This window comes from Nilaparvata lugens, chromosome 2, assembly GCF_014356525.2.
Source record: "Nilaparvata lugens isolate BPH chromosome 2, ASM1435652v1, whole genome shotgun sequence".
In the NCBI taxonomy this organism is placed as follows: domain Eukaryota; kingdom Metazoa; phylum Arthropoda; class Insecta; order Hemiptera; family Delphacidae; genus Nilaparvata; species Nilaparvata lugens.
In genome coordinates this window covers 84001098-84027958 of record NC_052505.1, presented here as the reverse complement: position 1 = coordinate 84027958, position 26861 = coordinate 84001098, and positions in this window count along the sequence as shown.

The following is a 26861-nucleotide window of genomic DNA, read 5'->3' as shown; positions in this document are numbered from 1 at the left end:
GCAAAAAATTAAATATTGTATGCATATGTTTTAATAGCCTAGATTTTGTACTTCTTTGATTTAATGGAATTTCTAAAATATTGATCTATATTTCTTTCAATTAAATACCTTTAATACTAATTTTACTTGCGCAAGTATTACTCTTATTAATTTCTCAATTATAATAAAACCCTTTCGGCGAGCTAGCTTTGATCATCAGATTAATTCGAAGCACTAGGGCGCCCATCACTAATTCAAATTTAATCACTCACGTGTCGAAAATCTTCTTGTAAGCCGCCGATGTCGATCCAACTCCATGTGGTCCGGGAATATGGTAGCCGGAATCGTCTCTTCCAAGGGGTTATAAATTTATTAAAAATGAAAATGACTTCTGCTTCACAATAGCATCACGAAGTCTTTAAGAAATTTAATAATTTACTTTAACTTTAACTTTTACAAAATCATTATCAAGGTACTACGCTCTAAAATATTTGGGGTCCTCTTATGGTGGCATTGGTTGGCGAGTGCTGGTTCTCCTTTCTCAAGTTTTACAGATCCTATTTCCGACTTTCAAATTAGCATAAAATTTAAATATCTTAGTCCTCCGCCATTTAGGTTCAAATAGATCTTACAAAAAATACCAAAATATTGCTTAGATTGTATGATTAATAATTTCTTGCTTTCGAGCCATATCGATAACATAGACTATATAACAATTCAACATAGATTCCGAACATTTATAGAAATATATATAAATATTTTTGAATTGGCCTACAATTGCCGCCTATTAACTGCCGTTTTACTATTGGTGCATGCAAATTTTATTCGGTATTCATGCGCCTGGTAACTCTTATTTCCTGAATACATTAAATTATTTTTATTTGGTTTTTTATTTATGCTCTTTGCATGCTAGTTAATATTCTATACATTAATATTAATTCCATGCTACCTAATAATTAGCCACGTGGACGGGTGTTTTTTCATATTGCACACCATCTGATTGCAATAAAGCTCTGCCAAGGGGTTTTGGTCAGATTCTACGTTCCTCGGTTTGATCGATCTCTAGGTCACCGATCCGTGAATACATGTACATAACCTCAATCTTCAAATATTTTATATAATAATCTATTTATGAGCAATAAACTTCCTTCAAATCCTTTTTAGGTTCTTGTACCATTTAGCCAGAACAAGCTGATGCTATCTAATCTTAGTTATTATCTATTTGGCGATATTAGCCAGTTACTTTATTTTCAGACCTATTACTGTTTCTGTTAGGGCTTTTGATCTGCCCAGATTTAATATGTTACAATATATATATATATATATATATATATATAGATATATATATATATATATATCGGTGAGTTGATCAATAATATATATATTGCCAAATTTTCCTGCATATTCCATCACCACCACATGTGTAACTTAGGCCTATTAATTGATTGAGTTATTCGGAGCAATTATGGAATACAATGAACCTTTTAAAATATAAAAATATGGAACTAATTTAAATTTATTCAATAAAAATAGGCCAAGGTAGTAGTGGATATTTCTAAATGGGATTTCAAGATTATGAACCCCAACAATATCTTGTTAGATGAGAGAAAAAATTTGACTTAAGCTGATTGGTCATTTGATTTGCATGTCATAGATCATGTCTTCAAATTTTGATGAAATAATATAGTAAAATTTGACTGAAGTTGATTGGTTCACGTGTCTTCAAATTTTTATGAAATAAAATAGTATATGACAAATAATAACATAGTATTTGGTTTATAGCTTGAAATCTGTAGTAATGGAAGCAGGCAACTAAACAAAATAGTACAGAAAAAAATTCTACGAATTGAGTGACTATAATTTATTCAAGAAAATGGTATTATTTTCATGTCATCAGATGATAATCGATGTCCATCAGTGTAGTGGCTACTTTTTTAGGGCTAATTTCGTGCGGCGTTTGTAGACTCTTCCACAACTTGATCGATAACAATGAATAATTTCTGACCATTTCCAAAGAAATTCCGAAATCGATTTCCATTATTCAAGAGTTTGTTTTCTCGGTTATTGCGTGTCAAATGCTTCACATCTCTGCCTTCACTTTCTCGTGGAAGGACAGCTTTTCCTTTCTTTCAACCTCATCTTAAATTCATGTGGGTAGAAAGACAAAGTTGGATTTCAAACTGAATAGAACTATTCTTGAACTAAGATTGAATATATCAAGTTTTTACGACTAAAGCATGTTTTTTACTAGACTGTCATCTTACAGTATGACACATTGAAGTGGACTGAATTAATTAATGATAATAAATTGATTTTTTTTCCATTCAAGAGTTGATGTACTGTAATTAATCAATTAATCAATCAATGTATTATGATATGTGTTGAGAACCTCCTTTAGGTTGCTCTTTCTGACTTATCCTCAGTCTGATTATTCGGATGTTTGGGATGCAATAATAATAATAATTAATTCTAACAAAATTAAACTAGCATTTATGTACGATATATTTTCTTGATTATACTGTTCTGAAATACTATAAATACTGTTTATCAAATTATGTATATCATCAAAATTAGGGAAAGGTAGTTTTTTGTTGAGCCTGTTCCTCTCCCACTCAATTATTATGATTTTTGTATTTTCATTCGAATAATTAAACAACAAACGCTGTCGTCATGGAGTCGAACTAGTTTAGAAATAATTGTTTTTATTATGTTTCACTATTATTGTTTCTACTCATATTGTAACGTCGTGTACTTGTCAAGATTTCTTATTATTAAATTTTAATATTGATACTCAATTAATATTCTATGTCTTTTCAAAAGTGGCAATATGACATCAAAGCAACCACTGTTTCTATTGAACCAATTTCTACTTTAAACTCTAGGGTTTTACAACCCTATTTTTAGTCTACGCTTTTGTGGGCATCAGACTGAAAGAAAAAGGAGTTCATTAAAAATGTTCTTCCTGACCGATTTTAAAGACCTTTCCATGTATTTTTAAAATGTCTACACAATGCTCTACAGTCTACACCAAATATATGCGTTAAAATAAGGTAATAGGAAAGGTAACCTTTCTTATTAGAATCATTGTATTCGGTTTTAAATCATGCATTTGCTAGCTTTTATTCCCAATTTCCTTCTCAAGTTCCTTCTCCAGTTGGACAGTAGCTCACACACTGTAAGCTTCCTTAGAAGATTATGTCTTCAAAAATAATGTCATTAGACTTTGTTCGGCCTTGGAATAGCCTGGAGAGAGGAAGAACGATCCAGTCTGAGTACAATAATAGCCTCGGCCCGAAATAGGTGCAGCATTAAATTTGTTATGGGCGGGTTCAGGAGACGAACCACTGCCTTGCATGTGAGGGAGGAAGCTTACGCGAGATTCTGAAAGATTGGGAAGGAAGATTTCGGTACCGTATAGAACTATAGCGTCCTGAAAAGATTCAAAATGAGAGCTGGGGGAGTGGGAGAGTTTTCGTCTCCGATGATGCATTCTGTATTTCAGACTTTACAAGCTTCTAATTTGAATGTTTTGTCCTTGGTGGAATAAAAAGGAAGAGCAGAGCGGTAATTGTACTTATTTGCTGATTAGGCAGTGCGTATTGAGTTGCATTGAAAAGTAATAATTACTTTTTACCAATTATTGGTTGTTACTTGAACTCAGACAGCTGAGTACGCCCATTATTTACCAATTAACAGTGAAAGTTTCTATGTTTATTCCCACTTTCAGCTCTTTGAAGTTTGACTCCTCCATTATTTGCCTCACATGTTTTGTGCTCGAAGCTGAAAAGTTCACCGAACCTCTGTTGTAGTATACTGTATCAGAGAGAAAAGATAGAAAGCATAATGTAGCTTATGTTATCTTTTCTTTATGACTATTACTTTCCTTGCCCTATTACCATAGGTAAGGAAAGTATTGCTTTCCGAAAAAAATTAAGGTACCCCAATTTCTGAATTTCTATACATTTCAAGGTCCCCTGAGTCCAAAAAGTGGTTTTTGGGTATTGGTCTGTATGTGTGTGTGAGTGTCTTGAGTGTGTGTGTGTGTGTGTGTGTGTGTGTGTGTGTGTGTGTGTATGAGTGTGTGTGCGTCTGTGTACACGATATCTCATCTCCCAATTAACGGAATGACTTGAAATTTGGAACGTAAGGTCCTTACAATATAAGAATCCGACACGAACAATTTCGATCAAATGCGATCAATGGCGAAAATGTTTTCAAAAACAGGGGTTTTCGCGATTTTCTCGAAAACGGCTCCAACGATTTTGATTAAAGTTATACCTGAAATAGTCATCGATAAGCTCTATCAACTGCCACAAGTCCCATATCTGTAAAAATTTCAGAAGCTCCGCCCCATCTATGCAAAGTTGATTTTAGATCCTCAATTATCAGGCTTCAGATACAATTTAAACTAAAAATTCGAGTGGAATAGATTGAGCATGATAATCTCTACAATTATGTTCAGTAACATTTTCACCCAAAATAAAAAATAAGCTCGAAATTCGAGAAAATGTGATTATCCAATTGCAAACTGTTGATTCTATTGAATGATTCACTATGAAGAGATAGCAGGCCTTGTGTGTCTCCAGTGTTATTGCCCTGTCACCAACTGGCTCAAATCTTTGAATAGTAGACTTGAGATGCGCGGGAACACTAGCGTCAGGTGATCAATTTTCATAACGGCAAGGAAAGTTGTGTGAGTGCGCCACACCAGATTTTATTCATTGTTATCATAGAAAACAGATAGCATCTTTCCCCTATGGTGTTATTCACTGAATTATGTTTTCTTGACTAATATTATTGTGAAAACGGCACAGTGGGCGAAGAAGAAGAAGAAGACTAATATCATAGTACTGTACTGTATCATAGAGAAAACATAGCATAAGATGGCTTATGTTATCTTTTCTTTATGACTGTATTTCAGTGTTAACATAGAAAAAAATAGCATCTTATGCTATATTTTCTCTTTGGTGTTATTCACTGAATTATTTTTTCTTGACGAATATATTTATAGTACTGTACTATATCATAGAGAAAAGATAGTATAATGTAGATTATGTTATCTTTTCTTTACGACTATATTAAGTGTTATCATAGAAAAAAGATAGCATGTTTTACTATCAGTCCCCTATGGTGTTATTCACTGAAATCTACTCTGTTGACGAATATGTTCTCACTTCTTTCTTGAGGGATTAAAGAATAACATTCTGATTGTCTCTCATATTTATCCTCATTAATGAAATAATATTGAAACAAGAATTGAGCAGAAATTCTTCAATCTTTGTATTTTACACTGGGTTTGATTAGACTCTGTGGTACTTTTTTACCATTAGGAAGCCTACTTTTTCAACATTACTCCGCCATGGTATGAACTTGTTTATTTCTCTTAATGAAGAGAAATGAAAATGATAATGAAAAACAAATGAAGTTGTTTATTTCTCTTATCAGAAGAGAATGTGTTCAGAATCGGTTTCAATTTATTGTAAAAGATAAATTTTTGTAGCTCTAATTTTGAGACAAAAATTGTATAAATGGTATTCCTAGATACTTTGTCTCCAAAATCTGGAGAGGTATGCTATTGTTCATAGATTTCAATAACATCAATTTTGTAGTTTTTTTTTTATTTTACTATGAAGAGAATTGAACATTTTTCATTGCTGAGCTTTCCTGCTTAAGGTCCGTTGTCACTGGTGCGGCTGGAACGATAGTCGTTGAACGATTATCGGTGGACGATCATCGCTCGGCGATAATCGTTGCAGTGGTCATTGTCACTGATGCGATTAATAAACATTAGTTCAGTTGAGGTTTGACTGTTGCTAAGTGAAGTACTGAATGATGAGTTTAAAGAAACGGCTACTGAGTTATTTGTTAGTTGAAGATTAAGAAGATGAAGATATTTTAGAAATGTTAAGTGTACCACGACTTAACACACATAATATATTCACAAAGAGAACAGAAGAAGGTTACTTTAAAATATTAATAAACAATCATTTGCAAGCTGATGAGAGAATGTTTTCTGAGTTCTTTAGACTTTCCAAAGTTCAGTTTCAGTTTGTGTCTAGTTTAATCAATGAGGACCTTAAAAAGTTGTCTTCAAACTACATTCCATATCCTCGAAAATCGGCCAACGACTGCGATTATGACTGCTCCAGCAGCAGACCCGTACGATTGCAGTCAGCGACTCTGTTGACAGTCGCGTCAGTGACAACGGCGCCATTCAAGACAATGTACAGCAGGCGCTCTACGATTATCGTCCAACGACTGTAGTTCAACGATTATCGTTCCAGCCGCACCAGTGACAACGGACCTTTAGCTGGAACTTATTTCCTTGCATTGAAAAGCTCTTTTAAACTTTATTGGGTTGATTGTACCATGGACGAACGATAGCATAAGTAGATATCCCATGGTATAGGGCGTTTATGTCGCAACTTTTACTGTTATCCCAAGCCGATAGTTCTTTCCTATGCAACTGTGTGACGCTGGTAGTCTCTCAAATTGTGCCGTTCATACACTATCACCCCAACAAAACAGTAAAGATTGACAATAGTCGACAGTAATCGGCTTGAGATAACAGTAAAAGCTGCGACATAAATTCCCTATACCATGGGATATCTACTTACGCTATTGTTTCTTTATGGAAAGTACAATCATAGTTGTAATTTCCATAATTATGTACAGTTGGTTGGATGTTCCTTATAAATAGACTCATATATGCTACTTTTGTTACCACATTTGTCTCTTACGTGAATCAGAATGTATTCAACTCAATACAAAAGCATTATCGATGGTGTATATAGTGAGGAGACAAGTTTGTTTCCACACTTCCGAATCATCTTCCTCTGTTTTCATTAATTTGAAACAAACGTGTCACCTGGATGTGACATTCATTTACAGTGACATTGGCCTTATGAGCTTGCTGAAGTCTCTTCCTCCAATAAATTTCAAACGTTCTGAAAACAATATTGTTCTGAAATTAGGTGGCGCCGGTGGGAAATTCAATGAAAATTACGCGCCAGTGGCTGCCAAAGGAAAAGCTCCCACGCACTAGCGCGCTCTGACGTATTTAGCAGCGTTCTTTGTCGACTCCTATAAGCGGAAAACTTGGGTCTGATTTTAGTCGAAGTTTTCATGCCGGAAATTCATCGCCTACACTCTCACCCTTATTTATAATACAGTATTCTAATTACCTGTTAAGTAATGAGGGTGGGTTCAGTGGCCTAGAAATCAAGGCTGACGTAAATCGTAGATTGTCTTATAGAGAATAAGGAGTCGAATTTGCCAAAGTAAACAGTAACTCAAGAACTTTAGACATTATATATAATCCCTTACACTAGAAGCTGCAATCTGAAAATTTGTCTTCTATTTATTATGTTATTATACAGAGTGGGTGAAAAGTCCAAGAACGGCTTAATATCTCATACACAATAGTTATTTGTGCAACTAGTGCGCAAAGTGACAGTTTGCTGCACCGAAAGAAACGTTTACGCCCGAGCCGTAGGCGAGGGCGGAATGGCTTCTTGAGTGCAGCAGACGAACTTTGCGCACGTATTTCACATTAAGTTTTTCCTACAGTTGCCATTGAATATGAAAAGTGGGTAATTATGGGTAAAATTGCCTGAAATCCATCAAATGTATATATGTGTAATTTTATTATTAATAAATAAAATAGAATGTAGTATGTGTGTTTGAATGTCTGTGTGCTGTCAACTGCTGTCATCCACTGTTGTCCACCCCATCAAGATTCTTATAACGTGCACCACAGTCACTGTTACCAACTTCATTTTGATTTTGCTGCACTGGTGCTCTATATAACCTACTAACTATTTTGCGTTGCCATGTTCCAAATCTGGAGTGCAGGGAAAATTTTTCCCGCACTAGAGCGGAAAAGTGTTTCTTTGCGTTCTTTAATCAGTGCAGTAATGGTCACTTTTCAACGTAACTGTAGGAAAAGGTAATTTGATGGTGGGTGTGATTGGGGATCCTACTCAGATTGAAAATACTACTTAATAGGAGTTCAAAAATTTGGTCCACCATCTTGGATCCGCCATATCGAATGCAACTTTGTTTTTTAAATAGGAAGGTGGTCATTTATACATTTGTGTATAAGCCGTTCTCGGACTTTTCACCCACTCTGTATGTTATGTTTTTCTATTATGTCTTCTGTTTTATGTTATGTATCGCTTGGTAAAATTTGAACTGATCAGACCCCTTCCTTCCCTTTATAATTCTTGTCCAGGTCCTCCAACTGGCTTCTTTCAATTTTTTCTTTGTATTCTCTCTTCGTTTATCGTCTTATTGTTTTCCTTATTATCTTCTTCCCACCACCCCCAAGTTTAATTTTCATTCTTATTCAACTCCTGCTCCCCTCCATCTTGTCTTATCTTTTCCACCATCTCCTACTTTTCATTCTCGTCTTATTTCAACTTCATCTCATCTTCTTTCTTCTTCCTTTTTTCATAATTTTTTTTCCATATTCCTTATCTTCCTTTCCTTTTTGCATCATTCTCCTTTTTTCATCTTCATTCACGTTACCTTACAATCACACGTACTTTATGTTCCATTCTCGTCTTATCTCAATTTCTTCTTATCTTTTGTCTTTTTCATACATGTACTTTTTTAAATATTCCTAACTCTTATTAAACCTAGCTTCTCCTCACTTCACTACCATTCACGTTACCTTACAATCACAAGTACTTTATGTTCCATTCTCGTCTTATCCCAACCTCTTCTTCTCATCTTTTATATTTTTCATTCATTCTATTTTCGCGTACAGACCTCTGCTCCACGAACACGCGTATTCCGCTTTACATCTCCAGGTGCGTACAGATATACGCGTCGCGAACATGAGCAATTCACTTTTAATCACCTGATTATATCTGTAGTTTTACAGAAACGGTAAGATACAGATATAAAAAGATTGGCATCAGCCGATTAAAAGTGAATTGCTCATGTTCGCGGCGCGTATCTGTACGCACCTATAGATTCTTTGCTTATTGTATCTGTATTTGTACAGAAACAATAAATTATATACAGATATAATAGACAATGTATCAGCTGATGAGAAGCGAAACGCACGTGTTCGTGGAGCAGTCTGTATTCTGTATGAAGCATAATATTCCCAATTTTTATCAACCAAAATCCGAATTAAACGATGTCAGAGAGTGGTTGACATCAGCATCTAATAAGGATTCTGGTACAATACTTATCATATATAAATTTAAATATTTATTATCATTTGAACAACTGCAATCTCCAACAGATATATTCCCAATTTCCTTTCCCTTTTGTCTCTGTTTATCCTTTCAATTAAATCCTCTGCTATCCTCCATTCTTGTTCGTTTGTTGCAAGCATTAATTAGGATCCTCGTTCAATTCTTATGTTAGGCCTTTATAAATATAAATATTTATTAGCATTTCAACAAATTCAATCTCCAACAGATTTCTATCTATTCCCAATATCCTTTTTCTTTTGGCTCTGTTCATCCTTTCAATTAAATCCTCTGCTATCCTCCACTCTTGTTCGTTTGGTGCAAGCATCTAATTAGGATTCTCGTTCAATACTTATCATAGATAAATTTATAGCATTTCAACAAATGCATTCACAAACAGATTTCTATGTACTGTATTCCAATTTCCTTTTTCTTTTGGCTCTGTTTATCCTTTATATCAAATCCTCTATTTTTTTCTTTCATTTTAGTCTAGTGCATTGTCTTAGCTCTGCTGTTGAACATCTCAATCATCACGCTTCCAGTGTTCATCATAATCATCATCATCACCATCATCATCATCATCATCATCTCCTCCTAGTGGACGCGTGTGTCATCATCCAATGTACAACAAGCTGCACAATGTATGATGTGATGAAGCAATGTATGATTTATTATTCTGGTCTTGGCTGCTGTTGGTGTGTGGGTGGGGGGGAGGTGGTTAGTGCAAGAGGGGTGGGGAGGAACAGGGCTGCTGCAGTGCACAGGAAGTTCCTGCCAGAGTTTTTAATATTTCCATCCGGTCGACCGCTGGGCTGGCTGGAGCAGGACTGAAACTGTGTTGAGTGCCAGTTTCATTGGCCCACAGTGTTTATTTGTTTATGGTCAACCAACTGACTACTGTAGTATAATCTATAGTACCACTATAGTAGTCGATTCGCCATCTAATTGTCTTTTTTTCTTTAGGGCTACTTTTAAATATTATAAAAATATAAATTTGATTACCCTTTTTAAACTATTTCGTCACTTCATGTTTCGGCTACTAACGCCATTATCGTCTTTTTACCATTAAGTCTTGACGAAATAATTTAAAAAGGGTGCTCAGATTTATATTTTTATTTTCCTTGCCCTATTACCATAGGTAAGGAAAGTATTGCTTTCCGAAAAAATAAGGTACCCCAATTTCTATACGTTTCAAGGTCCCCTGAATCCAAAAAAGTGGTTTTTGGGTATTGGTCTGTATGTGAGTGTGTGTATAAGTGTATGTGCGTCTGTGTACACGATATCTCATCTCCCAATCAACGGAATGATTTGAAATTTGGAACGTAAGGTCCTCACAATATAAGGATCCGACACGAACAATTTTGATCAAATGCGATTCAAGATGGCGGCTAAAATGGCGAAAATGTTGTCAAAAACCGGGTTTTCAACGAGTTTCTCGAAAACGGCACCAACGATTTTGATTGAAGTTATACCTAAAATAGTCATCGATAAGCTCTATCAACTGCCACAAGTCCCATATCTGTAAAAATTTCAGGAGCTCCACCCCATCTATGCAAAGTTTGATTTCAGATTCTCAATTATCAGGCTTCAGATACAATTTAAACAAAAATTTCGAGTGGAAAAGATTGAGCATGAGAATCTCTACAATTATTGTTCAGTAACATATTCACCTAAAATTAAAAATAAGCTCGAAATTCGAGAAAATGTGATTATCCATTGCAAACTGTTGGCAACTGTTGATTCCATTAAATGATTCACTATGAAGAGTTAGCAGACCTCGTGTGTCTCCAGGGTTATTGCCCTGTCACAGCTGGCTCAAATCTTTGAATAGTAGACTTGAGATGCGCGGAACACTAGCGTCAGTTGTGTGAGTGCGCCACACTCACTATACTTTATTTTCTTCACGAATAATATAGAGATAGAGTTGATCAAGAATCAGCAATGGATATGTTTAGTTTTGAAGCATCTAAATTTGAAAATCTACTTTGTGAAAATACTTGAGGACTGAGAATTTTGTGAATTGAAGAACTACAAGACTTAACCTATTTCGGATGATTTGTTATCTAAATTTGGGAGAGGAATAATACAAGGTTACCTTATTTTTCCTCTCCCTATCATTTTGATAATTTACTTATTGTTTGAATGAATATACCTAAGATATTCCGGAATGACTGAATCTCTGCTAACTAATAGTTCTGTGAACAGTAGACCTCACGCAGTATTCTCATCCACAAGTATCTGATTGAAACTATAGACCTTATGGAAATACAGCAATAGACTGGCTTCTCCACACATCTGTGTAATCACTTGTCAGTTGATTTATGATGAATAATTCGATAGTCTGATTCTTACTCTAATATTGGCGTATGAAGGAGGCTCCTTTTTCCTTTTATATTATCCTTGAAATGCAAAATTTCCAAAAACCTTGTATATACGTCGACGCGCAATTAAAAAAGGAAATTCAAATTTCATGAAAATCTATTACTGCGGTTCGCCGTAAATGCGCAACATGTAATAGTATATTTCGCACCTAGGGTCGAAAATGTACGTTTTCCGGCTCGAGATCGCGGTTTTCAAGTTCGAGACGAAGTCGAGAACTTGAAGCGTTCGAGAGCCGGAAAAACATTTTTGCCGTGTTGCGAACGCTATTTTTCGCCCAAATTCCAAAAACGTTGTATATAGGTCGACGCGCAATTAAAAAAGGAACATACCTGTAAAATTTCATGAAAATCTATTACCGCGTTTCGCCGTAAATGCGCAATATATAAACATTTAAACATTCAAACATTTAAACATTAAGAGAAATGCCAAACCGTCGACTTGAATCTTTAGGTGCGTACAGATTTACGCGCCGCGAATTCACTTTTAATCAGCTGATGCCAAGCTTTTCATATCTGTATCTCATCGTTTCTGTAAAAATACAGATATAATCAGCTGATTAAAAGTGAATCGCTCATGTTCGCGGCACGTATATCTGTACGCACCTTTAGATCTCACTTCGCTCGGTCAACTAATATAGAAGGCGGTGGTAACAGAGAATTGTAAACTTTATAGTCCCAACATTCCCATTAACTTTATAATAGAATCTTATAGCATCATTAACATATAGCATCATTGGCCCGTGACCGCTAACTTCTATACGGCATAATATTATATTATTATGATTGAGTATTATTTATATGATATTCTTATGATTTTTTAAAAATATTTTGTAACTACTAGCCTACATCAATCATGTAGTATATGAGGCCAAGTGATTACAAAATGGCAACTGGCTCTACATAATCGTTCCTCTTGTTCCAAAATGTAATTTCGACTGCACTCCTATGGTGCCGGCTTTTCTCAAGGTCCCAACAGTTGTACTAATTGTTATGAACATTCCTTTCCACCAATTGTGATGATTAAAAAATACGCTCTCCAATTAAACGTAATAGACTGCTGTGTTAATTCGCTCATCATGGGAGCTTTTAACGATCTGTTTTGGAAATGCTTGCCTACAACTCAATTGACTAAAATGTTGAAGCTGTTTGTTTGACAATTCAATTCAAGTTATTGAAATCCAACTTAGTTCCATACCATTATCAAGAACCACTGGTGAAAAATTGGTCTGTACATTGCGATTTGATTTCTAGGACACTTATTAAATTTAATGGACCATTATACCCATAGATTTAATGGCTCACTAGATTTAATAAGTGTCGTAGTAACTGGAACTAAGACTAGTTGGTCTTATCTGTTTGAAGCATTGCAATAACTAGTGAATTTCAACTTTCCTCAGTAAGAACATAACCTATTATTTCGGACATTTTATTATTTATCAAAATTTGGGAACAGAATAGTTTTGGGCTATGCCTCTTGTTCTATCCCGATCATATTCATATGATTTGTAATTGTATCAACAAATAAATAAATAAATAATCATTTGTAGAAAAGAAAAGTGAGAATAAAATCTATGTTTCAATAAAGCCGGCAAAATTGTCCAAAATCAGCTTATACCCCAATATAATGTTCAAAAATTTTTACAACAATATTAAAAATGTAGAATAAGTAAAGTGTTTCACAAAGTGTCATTTTCATATTCATACATAATTTTTGTAGTAATTTTGCTTTGTAATACATTTTTAGACTTGTTCTTTGCCGCCCCTAACCAGTCTTGCTTGTAGAACTGTACTTTTAGTAGTGTACTAAAAAGTAGTGTACTTTTTGTAGTAGTTCTGTAAACAGTAGACCTCACGCAGTTTTCTCATTCACAAGTATCTGGGGTCACTTGTTCACCAGCTTCTCCAGACATCTGGGTAATGCATGCAATGAGTAAACCACTTGTCAACTAAGTGATTATTAAGTAATAGTTCTGTAACAGTAGACGTCACGCAGTATTCTCATCCACAAATACTTGATTGAAACTATAGACCTTATGGAAATGCAGCAATAGACTGGCTTCTCTACACATCTGTGTACCACTTGTCAGCTGATTTATGATGAATCATTCTATAGTCTGATTTTTACTCTAATATTGCGTATGAAGGAGGCTCTTTTTTCCTTCTATATTATCCTTGAAATGCAAAATTTCCAAAAACCTTTTATATACGTCCGACGCGCAATTTAAAAAGGAACATACCTGTCAAATTTCATGAAAATCTATTACTGTACCGCGTTTCGCTGTAAATGCGCAACATATAAACATTTAAACAAACATTAATCATTTAAACATTTACACATTTAAATATTTCAACATTCAAACATTCAAACATTGAAACATTGAAACATTTAAACATTAAGAGAATGCCAAACCGTCGACTTGAATCTTAGACCTCACTTCGCTCGGCCAACTAGGACTATCGGCTTGAGTTAACATTGTTAACATGAAACACTCTACACCATGGGATCTCTTCTTTTTAAATCTTTTCTCTTTGGTAATACTGTACGAATACACCATCATAGGTTACATCACCATGTGCTCTGTGGCTCGGAAATTAGGCCCACTTCTGCTAGCGGAACTGTGACTGTTATTGTTTTGGTGGCGATGGAGGCTGATTAGTCGTCGTCGATTACATGGGCGGTGTGTGGCATGGGCAATGGGCATGGCAGCTGCATACTACACTGCATACTGCACTGCCACAATCAGAGCGGCACGACACAGGGTCACCGGTTATTAGCCCTATATAGCTCATTCAATTCTAAACCTGGATTCACTTCAATCTGTCACCATTGGTTAGATGAGAAGCATCGATGTTATTTAGAAACAATGGTGGCTGGCAGTTGAAATGAATCTTACTAGAGCTGGGGATGTGCATTCGGTGCCTTCTCCTCTTCCTCAACCTCCTCAACCTTCTCCTCCTCCTCCTCCTCCTCGTCATCTTCCTCTTCCTATTCCTCCTACTCCTTCTCTTCCTCCTCCTCCTCCTACTCCTCTTCCTCCTACTCCTCCTACTTCTCCACCTCCTCCTCCTACTCATCGTCCTCCTCCTCTTCCTCTTTCTACTCCTCCTTCTACATCTTCTCCTCCTCTTCCTCCTACTCATCGTCCCCCTCCTCATCATGATCCTCCTCCTCCTTTTATATTATCGTTATTCTAATTGCATTTAATCTTTATTCTCATTGATTAATTATCTATACTTTGTAAATTCGTCGATAATATGCATTACCGTCATTTATGTAAATTAGTGTATAGCCAGTAAATATTGTAACATACATAAATAATAATCTAATCTAACCCTCATCATCGTCCTCCTCCTCCTCCTCCTCCTTCTACACCTTCTTCTCCTCCTCCACCTCCTCCTCTTCCTCGTCCTACTCCTCTTCCTTCTCATCCTCCTACTCCTCTTCTTTCTCCACCTCCTCCTACTCCACCACCTCCTCTTCCTTCTCCTCATCCTACTCATCGTCCTCCTCCTTTTCCTCTTTCTACTCCTCTCTCTACATCTTCTCCTCTTCCTTCTCCTCCTCCTACTCATCGTCCTCTTCTCTCCTCCTTCACACCCCTTATCCTCCTCCTCTTCTTCCTCCTCCTCATCATCATCCTCCTCCCCCTCCCACAACCAAAGTGTAATCATCATTGCTCACTCAGCGTGATGCCAAAATCGTACTCGATGATACTCGTGTTGATGTAGTGTAGCGGTTGCTTGATACGCACTGCTACTCGCAGTGTTCATGAAAATTGTTCGAACGAGCGATTGATTGTTTCGGTCGAGTAGCCGAAAAATATCGGTTGACTCGTCCTTCTGTCTGTATTATTAATTTGTGATGTGGAAAACGGAACTGGATCGGAAATTGTAAATCGGGGTTTTCTGGATTCGGAGTTTTGTGTTTTGTTTTATTGTGTTAGCAAAAAAGGAATTGAAAATTAGGTGTTATGCAGCTTAACTATATGTCTGTTCGTTCATGCTGGCTGAGAAACAGTGTGAGTTTTTTCATATTTGAAAAATAAAATAATCACTTTAGAACTACCCAGCGTCCACTCACAAGACTTGTGAGATCTCACTTTCAGTCCTCGCCAGATACTCCACGGAGTCGTCGTAGGATCAGCAAAGAGTAATATATCATAATATTCTCTATAATACCATAGAGAAACGATTCCATATATTATACGTCTTTGTAGTTATTTTTCTTGGCAGAAAAACATTTATTTTTTTATGGTATCAATATTATGGTATCTTATTATTTTATTTTAATATTATTAAATAATAAAAATAATAATAATTTATTATATTCATAATTATTCTTAATTATTATTGTAATTATTATTATTTGGTATCAATTATTATGGTATCAAATTTATTTTTTTATGGTAAATTTTTTTTTCTATGGTATCAGAAGACAGTGCATAATTACTTCTTAATTATTATGGTATAATTATTATTATTTGGTATCAAATTTTTTTTTTATGGTAAAAAATTATTTTTCTATGGTATCAGAAGCCAGTGACAGCACAATCTTATGGTTTGTGCTGGATTGTACCGTTCCAATCAATCAACAGTCAGTTATATGAACAGTATGATATTATGTTTTCAACGTTTTATATTATAGGTGTTGCATCAGCTTGATGACTCAATGAAAGTCAGATATACGGTACAACGTTCATTTCAATTTGATCGCTTTCATGCTAGGATGCTGGATTAGTTGTTGAAATAATTTGTAGTTTGAATTGTGGACAATCTGTAATTATTATGTAAGGCACAATCTTATGTTTTGTGCTGGATTGTACCGTTCCAATCAATCAACAGTCAGTTATATGTACAGTATATTATGTTTTCAACGTTTTATATTATAGTTGTTGCATCAGCTTGATGTATATTCTGTTATGTTTCTACTCTATGGCCCGGTTGCACAAAATCCAGTTAAATATTAACCGTGATTAATTTCACGAGAACCAATCAGAGAAGGCCTATCTGATAAGACAGCTTCTCTGATGGTTCTCGTGGAATTAATTACGATTAAAATTCAACCGACTTTTGTCAAATTATTTTGAAAGATATTGTACCGGTTGCACAAAAGCCAGTTAACTATTAAACGTGATTAATTTCACGAGAACCAATCAGAGAAGGCCTATCTGATAAGACAGCTTTCTGATTGGTTGTCGTGGAATTAATTACGATTAAAATTCAACCGACTTTTGTCCAAATTATTTTGAAAGATATTGTACCGGTTGCACAAAAGTCGGTTGAATTTTAATCGTAGTTAATTCCACGAGAACCAATCAGAGAAGCTGTCTTATCAGATAGGCCTTCTCTGATTGGTTCTCGTGAAATTAATCACGGTTAATATTTAACTGGCTTTTGTGCAACCGGTACAATATCTTTCAAAATGGATTAACTAGTCGATTCTTGTGATTTTTGTGACTAAGATCAAATAGTCAAATTTATTTTACTAAGGCAAATAAATGTTGACAACTCCAACAACCTAACTACCAGCTGCTTATTTAGCTAACCTCTACCATTGTGCCTGTACAGTAATAATGAAAGCAAAAAAGTAATGATGAATAAGAAAATTTGAGTGTTCCGAATCCTCTCCCCCATTTGTTGTTAAGCAATAAAAACGGTATTACATCATTTGTGTAATATCCGAGAAGAACATTGGAAAAATAGGTCGCCAATCACTGTTGTGCAGCAATACAAGGAGAGGAGTCCCGTTGTATTGTGCTGTCCAGTTGTCCAGTCTATAACCAAGTAAAGGCAACGTCTTTCTCACCAGCTGGAGCAAGGCCCATCAATTGCCCGGATCCTGCTGCCAATCCTTTCAATTTCTACTCTGTTCCGTCTTGTTTCTCTTACATGTCTCTGTATTCTCCTTCTCTTTCTACTGCAGATCATTTTTTGATAATTTCTCCTATTTGCATTGAATTTATCGGTGGCAATTGAAATTAATCGTCTAAAGCGGGTTTAAAACCTGAGTTGGATTCTCATCTCTACATTTCCCAAAATTATTGTTTCAAATAACCTATTGTAGGCTGAAATTTATCTAAAATAGAAACTGAGATTTTGATCCACAATATTGGTATTAATTCATTGACGAGCGAAGTGAGGTCTAAGATTCAAGTCGACGGTTTGGCATTCTCTTAATGTTTAAATATTTATATGTTGCGCATTTACGGCGAAACGCGGTAATAGATTTTCATGAAATTTGACAGGTATGTTCCTTTTTTAATTGCGCGTCGACGTATTATATAAGGTTTTTGGAAATTTTGCATTTCACGGATAATATAAAAGGGAGAAGGAGCCTCCTTCATACGCCAATATCAGAGTAAAAATCTGACTATAGAATTATCCATCATAAATCAGCTGACAAGTGATTACACAGATGTGGGAGAAGCCAGTCTATTGCTGTATTTCCATAAGGTTTATAGTTCAATCAGGTTTTGGATGAGAATACTGCATGAGGTCTACTGTTCACAGAACTACTAGTTATGGAACGGTTTCACAATATCGATACTGGAGAAAATGCAGGAGAAAAACAGTTACGGTTGTATGTCGACTCTATTCCAGCCATTAAAATGATTTGCGAATTATTAAATGAACAATTACTTAAATGAATAATTACTTATCATGATTCAACACATGTTGAATACTTTTTTTTTTGCTATTTTGTAGTATTCAAAATATGGATACAGATTATATTCTGTATTATATAAAATTAGTTGGTAGATTTCTTTCTATATGAATAAACATGGCTATCTTCTACCATCGACCTTTGTCCATTCATCAACATCAATTAATTTTCAATTGAGAAAATGAATGAAGTGCAGGTAAACAAATCATTGGATTGCTTTCATTTTTAATCAAGCAACAAGAAAATAGCAAATATCAAAGCTGCCGTAGCACGCCTTCAAATTCAATGAGCATTCTGATTGGCGGATTCGTTGCCTAGCCGCCATTGCACAATTCTAATCAATCAGGAGTGGGAAATTCGTGCTAGCATCTACAGTCACTTCTAGCCTCTCATTGGTTGGAATTGATTGTAAAATGGAGGCAATTCATTTCCAGTTTGGCCAATCAAATTTTACCTTGAATTTGGAAGTATTTCAATTCAGGATTGTCACTGTCACTGTCTTTCTTATCTGTGTCTCATCTTCATTTATTCATTTCTCATGAATTACAAAACACAATTAACTATAAAATATACACTGTAATAATGAAATTGTACTTGCTCAAATTTTCCTGCAATGAATAAATTTTATTGATTTTGATAGTATTTATTATTTTCACAGTTTATAATAAGCGATTGAATGTATCAATATCAGACGTTTCACTGAAATAAAGAGTATTGATACGAAATTTCTGTGTAATTCTTGAGAGACGAATCGGAAGAGGAAGAGTATCAGGGTTTTACCTGTAGAAAATTATCCACACATGAAAATTACTGAGATATTGCAATTATTCAAATGCTAATGAATTAATTATTATTAAAAATTCATTGTTGAAAATTCAATCTTTTACCATGAATTATTTCAAATTAAAATACGAGAAATATTATTTTTGTTGACTTCATTTTTGATCAAAGTAAAATTCACATTCTTCAACATAAATTTGGATAATTTTAATTATTATTAAACGAAAATCCAAATTAAATGCTGTAATTCACCCCGAAGACTTCTGCTACTGCAAATATTGACTACAAGGTTAAGGAAATTCGATGGAAATTAGAAAAGAAATTTGAAGGTAGATGGAAATTCGATGAGCGCTACTATTCATAGTTATTTGTATATCTAGAGTGAAAAGTACGACTTTTTCTCCCTGAGGGAAAAGTTTGAAGCCCGAGGCGAAGCCGAGGGCAACAATTTTCCTGAGGGAGAAAAAGTATTTTTCACTCGTGATGTACACAACATTTTTCCTCCATCTACATTTTTTTATAGAAACTGCAAATAAAATCATTTTAATAACTTACGTATTGGTGACAATGTTTCCTAACAACATAACCTAAATCTAAAACCTAAAAACCGGTCGTCTGATTGGCACTGCCGATTGCGCTATCTAGCAGAAGTTGTCACAATTATATCAGCTGGGTGTCTACCAAAAATGGCTGACTCCAGATCGCGCGGTTCAGATTTGAATTGCAGATCAAAAATATTTGTTGGCTGGTATTTTGAATAGAATAAGATATTTTAAAAATTGTATAAATTTTTATCGTCTACTAATATTAAGAAGTAATATCATACAAACATATATTTCATGAGTTGATCAAATTTCTGGTTGTGGTATTGAATTCAGTTGACTCAATGACAGACACCTCTTTATGCTTTCTCATCTGAGCTTAGACCTTCTAACCTATTATAATGTAAGTTTTTAAAATAGAGATGCTTCCCATGTTATTTAAATGGAGTCACTTTTACTCCCTAGGGAGTTTTTCTGTTTTTTACTACCGAGAGCGAAAAAGTGACACTTTAGTATTATGTTTCAGGGAGTAAATAAGTACTTTAGCCAGTAGGTGGAGGAAAAAATTATTTGGTTCCAGGGCTGAAAAATAATTTTGAATAGTAGCGCTCATCGAATTTCCTTCAAGCTGTTTCCTGTTGTCAATATTTTCAGTAGCAGAAGTCTTCGAGGTGAATTATAGCGTTTAATTTGGATTTTCGTTTAATAATAATTAAAATTTTCCACTATGTTGAAGAATGTGAATTTCACTTTGATCAAAAATGAAGTCAACCAAAATATGTCTTGTATTTTAATTTAAAATAATTCATGGTAAAAGATTGAATTTTCAACCGAAAAAACGAATTAACGATTAGAGGGGATTTGAATTTGGGTACCTAGTCTCAGTGTAGGATCTCAATTACTTTGGGCTCAATGTTAGCTTTTTAATGAAAGCGCGGATTTGGCAATTGAATGGACCTGCTATGAAGCTTGTAAGCTGGGCTGTTGTCTCCGTGGAAGGCAAAAACGCAGGAAGCCGTTATTATGACTACGCCGTAGACTGCGCAGGCCCGTAATTCTGTACGATTAATTAACCCATTAGGGCTGTCACTTTTGCCGTTTATCATGGCACTCAATTAGCACGCTAAATTAGGATGCCCTGAAATAGAGAATAGAGAATGCTGTGTCATTGTTGTCAAAGAAGGTGCCGCGTATTTTGGTGGATGCTATTCAATTAATCACATTAATTAATAGATAGAATCAATTTTCTCATGTTATCATGTTTATAGGAGAATTTTGGATGAAGCTGAGAAAGAGCTTGTATCTTGAGCTGCGTACACATATTCGCGCTTCCAACCCGCACCGAGCACGCTCCTCCCTCGTACCGCCCTCGTACCACCATCGAACCATAGTCGCCCCTCCCACGCAACCATCATGAACGTTACGGAAGATGTTAGATCTTCTCGCGTTCCCCGGTCGAACCCTGTTGCTCGCCGGTCGATCATCAATCGCTCTGCTGGAGTGACGTTCGGTTGCGGAGCAGAGCGACAGTCTGTACGCACCTCAAGAAGCACAAGAATCAGAAGAGGTAAAATATGAGAAGTGTAATCTATGAGGTTAGCGTTGTCATATATATGGTTTAAAGCTTATTTACTATCAAAGGGACAGGTATAATTAAGTAATTCAGCCTTAGTACCGGACAAAAATATTTGAAAGGTATACTGTACATGAATTTTTGAAAATAGAAGAGAATGTATGATGAGATCGTAGTTAATTGATTCCAAGAATACCATAAACTCTCATCAGCGTGGGAGTGATAATAACTTTTTCTCTTTTTCCTTTTTTGGTTATTCTTCCCTCAAATTAAAAAGAGAGGTTCCTTGTCTGGTCTGTCGATGTGTTATCAAGCTGCGTACAGATTTACGCGCCGCGAACATGAGCAATTCACTTTTAATCAGCTGATGCCAAGCTTTTTATATCTGTATCTTACCGTTTCTGTAAAAATACAGATGTAGTCGGCTGATTAAAAGTGAATTGCTCATAATTATTATTGAACGAATTAGCATTTGAATAAATGCATTCTCTATTTAATTCCATCTGAATTGCTCATGTTCGCGGCGTGTATATCTGTATGCACCTATAGAAATTGGGATGATGCATTGCTTTATCAGAAAAACTTCACTAACTAGTAGTTCTTTGAACAGTAGACCTCGCACAGTTTAAAACCAAAGCCTCCATCAGAGTGAATTATGTACTGTCCTGACGTGTCGGCGACATATCGGTGTGTAAACAACTAATGGTTGTTTGGGTTGTTGTATCGACAATAACTATTAATAATATTAATTATAGTTATAAGTATTACACTGCTAATAATTTGTTGTAAACAAATATGCTACTATCATCAAAAGCGTATCGAGTTGAAAGCAGATAAAAGTCGGGAGAAAATAATAAGCTACTTCGAGTTATCAATATTGCATGCCTCATTTCTTGCAATTAATAGTCCACACGACAGCTGATTTATGATGAATAATTCTAAAGTCTGATTTTTTTACGGTAATATTGGCGTTCGAAGGAGACTCCTTTTCCTTTTGTATTATCCTTAAAATGCAAAATTTCAAAAAATCTCATGTATACGTCGACGCGAAATTCAAAAACAAACATACCTGTCAAATTTCATAAAAATCTATTGCTGCGTTTCGCCGTAAATGCGGAACATATAAACATAAACATATAGACATATAAACATAAAGAGAAATGCAAAGCCGTCGACTTGAATCTTAGACCTCACTTTGCTCGGTCAAAAATATTAAAAAGCTCATAAAGGTCAGCTTCAAACCAACATCTATAAGAAGTTTGAACAACTTAGAAGTTAATAAATAGTCTATTGATTAGAGTTTTATGTTAAATTTAGTATCAAATCAATCTATAATTTTTCCATTTTCATAATTTTTTTTCTCATTTTTTCCAATTACGGAGAAATTCCAAAACATCAATGCATATTCAACACAATATATTGGCGTTGATTCAAACCTATTCGATAAAGCCAGAAAAAGATTGTTTTATTCTATCATTCTTATGCTAGAGCATATTATTATTGATTACCTTTCTGTAACAATTGATTTAGAAAGATACAAAAATTCAAGGATGATGGAAAAGAAAACATGAGCAAACTTTTGTAGAATCCAAAATAGATATGTGTCTTTCGATTTTAGTCTGCTGTTTCGATTTTAGATGGAACTGTTGATGAGACATGTTTCAGAATCGAATTATTCGAATTCATTGATGGATTTGACTGTCGAATCGTTGCTCTCTAGCGCTTTACACAATTGAGTTTCCAATTCAGTCTGTGGCTGCATTTGCAGATCTGAATTTCATGAGTTTTATTTCCATTGCAAATACGCTGCTTTAGTGTTGTGTATTGCCCACAGTCTGGAGCATTGCTCACCGCCTCGTGTGGATGGACTCTCATTCAAAAGTACACCAGGCTGCGCATTATTAATCGACCATTGATGAATATAGCGTGGCAAAGTTCATAATTCATTCATTGTAATACGTGTTTTAAGTATTTTCATATTTGTCCCCAAACCTTGTTGAATCATCTTCTATGAAATACTCTTTCTTTATTCAATAATTCCTAAGGCAAAGTGCCGGTTGCACAAAAGTCGGTTAAATTTTAACCGTGATTAATTCCACGTGAACCTATCAGAGAAGCTGTATTATCAGAAAGGTCTTCTCTGATTGGTTCTCGTAAAATTAATCACGGTTAAAATTTAACCGACTTCTGTGCAACCAGGCCAAAGATTTCAGTTGCAGAAAGATGAATATTGATTTGAAACTGTTTTAAGGAATAGTTTTAGTATCTTTATATTCCTTTCGTTGTTGATTTCCCGGTGTATTGCTCGTGGTATTTAATATTTTTATATTAAACTATTATTAAATGAAAATCCAAATTAAATGCTTTAATTCACCCTGAAGCAGCCAGCAGTGAAGCAATTTCTCATTAATTTCTATTAATGTTTTAAATTAATTATTTGTAAATTACATGTAATTTAATTATTTACAAGTGAGTATTTTTATACTCACTTGTAAATTTAAGAATGAAATACAGTATTCTGATTTTCCGTTATCTCGTTTTTGAATGTTGGGAGTTGTGCAAGATACCGAACTTTTACTACGAACTACTGTGCAAATAATTACGTATTTTCAAAGAAACTTGAATCAGTGGTCTAATATAGAATTGAATACAATTTCAATTTCAAATTAGTGAAGCCTCGATTAGTAGAAGATGCTTCTCTCCGTTTGTGTCCACTGTTATGTTTTCCAAGGCATCTCAAGCCATGCTGACTCATAAATTTCAGATTTTCGACGCTGATGAATCGATATAAATTCGTTTGAGACACTGATAAAGATGAGTTGACCAAGAGGCATTTACTGGACAATCAACTGTGGAAAAATGATGAATTATTGACAGATTTGACAGATGAGGATCTGGGGCTTTAGTGCTGGACCGACAAGGCGATCGCATGTGATTGATAGCTGTTATTCAACTAGTCTGGAAAAAGCTAGTGTTGTTCCAAACTGGTCATCAATTTCCATTAAAAAGCAGAATGTAAACAATAAATCAAACCAGCATTATCAATGTATTCATTTATTCAGACATTATAGAATTGTGTGGTTGTGATTTGTGGTTTGGTTTTCACATGTTGCTTGAGAAAATATTGCTGTAATTATGTCGTGTACCATGTCTTTTTTGTTATTGTTTCATAACAAATCAGCTATTGTAGCTATGGTGAAAGTGATATTTTCGAGCTCAAAATTTAAGTGATTTTATTTTATATTTTGTGAATATTTGAAGTTTGGTTTTGTTTTAACGGAAGTTTCATTATCAATTTAACTAAATTTGAAATTCTTTGTTTTATTCTGATTCATAGTTTCAGATTGAAGATTTGGTGTTGAAATTGAAGTGAACATAACCTATATAATATTTGGACGATTTGTGACAAATCAGGAAATTGAAGAAGTTTGGGCAATAGCCTGTTTTTCTTTTCCGACTATTGTATTGTTCGCTCTATCTAATAAATAAATAATAAATAACAAACATTCAATCTTTTACATAAATGATAATTGAAATATTATTCTATATCACTTTTGAACTATATTAATTTTTCTTTCAATAGATAGTACACGTGTACAAGTAGATTCTGAGAAGTTTGTCTGCTAAGGGTGATTCCCACTTGAGCTCTAGACTTGTGCGTGGGTAATGAGGCGGATGATAATGAGAGATGAATGGACCTGCAGTTTTAGGTGGGCTCCGAATCACCGGGAAGCGATTTTACAACTCATTAATCATATTCAGAGGAGTTGACTTAAGCATCATATTCAGAGGAGTTGACTCAAGCGGCCACCCTTCCAAAGGGAGTAGCTGGCGCATGATTCTCAACTTATCTAATCAGCGCGACCACTGAGTCAAACCGTTCCCTACATCATTTTACTTCATGAAAATAAAATATATAATTTATTCCATAAAATAGTCAAAATTCTCAATATTGTTCACAAATTAATGATTTCACTAGAAAAAACTGAGAACTCTACTATCAGTATCAAACTGAAGTTTTGTATCAATAAAGATAGCCAGCGAAGAGCCCAGCTATTTTTATACACCTTCACTAAAACTTGTTGCGCTGTATCAGACAAGATACGTTTCGTTTGACTATTTCGGTCTGAGTTTCCTCTCAGTAAGCAGTTCGTCAATTGGACGTTACTTAAATTTTACCAACACAGTCGGAGTTTAGAATCGGAAGTGATAGTGTGGTGTGTGTAAAAAATGTTTGGTCTTATAGCATCTGAGGATCGTACACTATCAAAAGGTGAGTGACTGGAATTTACTCGACGCCCGTGAAGTTTGCAGTAATAAGATAATGTTAATCATATGATTAAACCATAGAGAAACAATAGCGTAAGTAGATATCCCATGGTATAGGCTGTTTATGTCGAACTTTTACTGTTATCTCTTACCGATTACTGTTGATTATTGTCGAATTTTACTGTTTTGTTGGGGTGAGAGTGTATGAACGGCACAATATGAGAGACTACCAGTGTCACACAGCTTCACGGGAAAGAATTACATGAACTATCGGCTTGAGATAACAGTAAAAGTTGCAACATAAACGCCCTATACCATGGGATATCTACTTATGCTATTGTTTCTCTATGATTAAACTCTTAGATCAACCACTTGAAGTCAATTTGAACCAAAATTAGCATGGTGGTTTATGTCCAAATCAACTTGAAGTTTTTGTGTTTCCCAATAATTCCAAGATGCAGTATCTAGATTTGAAGTGTTGTAGAAGATATTTTTCTACACAAAGATTCAGTTTATGTATGTGATTGATCGGTTCCAAAACTATCCTTTTATATCTTGCTATCGTAAGTACAAATATTGTCTTTGTTTTGAAAGCTTTGGGATTTTCACGGATTTGCAATTTGTTTTTACTCATTACTAGCGATGGTCTAACATGAAATTTTACCCTGATGTTTTCTTGATTTTTTGGATATTGAGCATGCATTTCATTGTTATTTCCTTGATATTGATGTTCAGTCACTTTCACCAGAAACCTACTGTTAGTTTATATGGAATGAAAGTTGCGTTCTTTTGCTCATTCCTTGTTCCTATAATCCAATAATTCGTATGTCCCTTGCGGGAAATTTAAATTTGTCCATGGTAAATGCCTAGGACGAAGATCAGATTGAAAAACTATTGCATTGATGGGTATCTTTGTAAAACTTTCGCCGGCAAAAATACTATAGTAGAATCCTCACTCCAAATAATGTCCTGTACTGTAGATCATGCAAAAAAACGGAGGCCCTCTTGGTATGATCACTGTACTATTTCCAAGTCTTGGAAATCTATAACAGTTGTAAACTAAGCAACACTATTCACACTTATCAAACTCAGAAATAAGATTAGGCCTACAATCATAGTTACAGTTGTATTTCAATCATGAAATCATATATTAAAGGTTCAGCTACCCTCAAGTAAAGTTAGGTCTTATGGCATAATTATTTGAAGTACAAGAGGTACCTTTATTTTGCAGTACATTTTCTCAAGTTACATTTCTAATTAAGTTTATAGTTTCAGTTCAGTTTGAAGCTAATCTCAGCTGAATAATTTATCATAGGTTTAGGTACAACGTCCAGTAAGGTATAAGGCATAATTATTTGAAGTACAAGAGATACCTGTACCATAGAGGAACATAGCATAAGTAGATATCCCATGGTATAGGGATTTTATGTTGCAACTTTTACTGATATCTCAAGCCTATAGTCCATG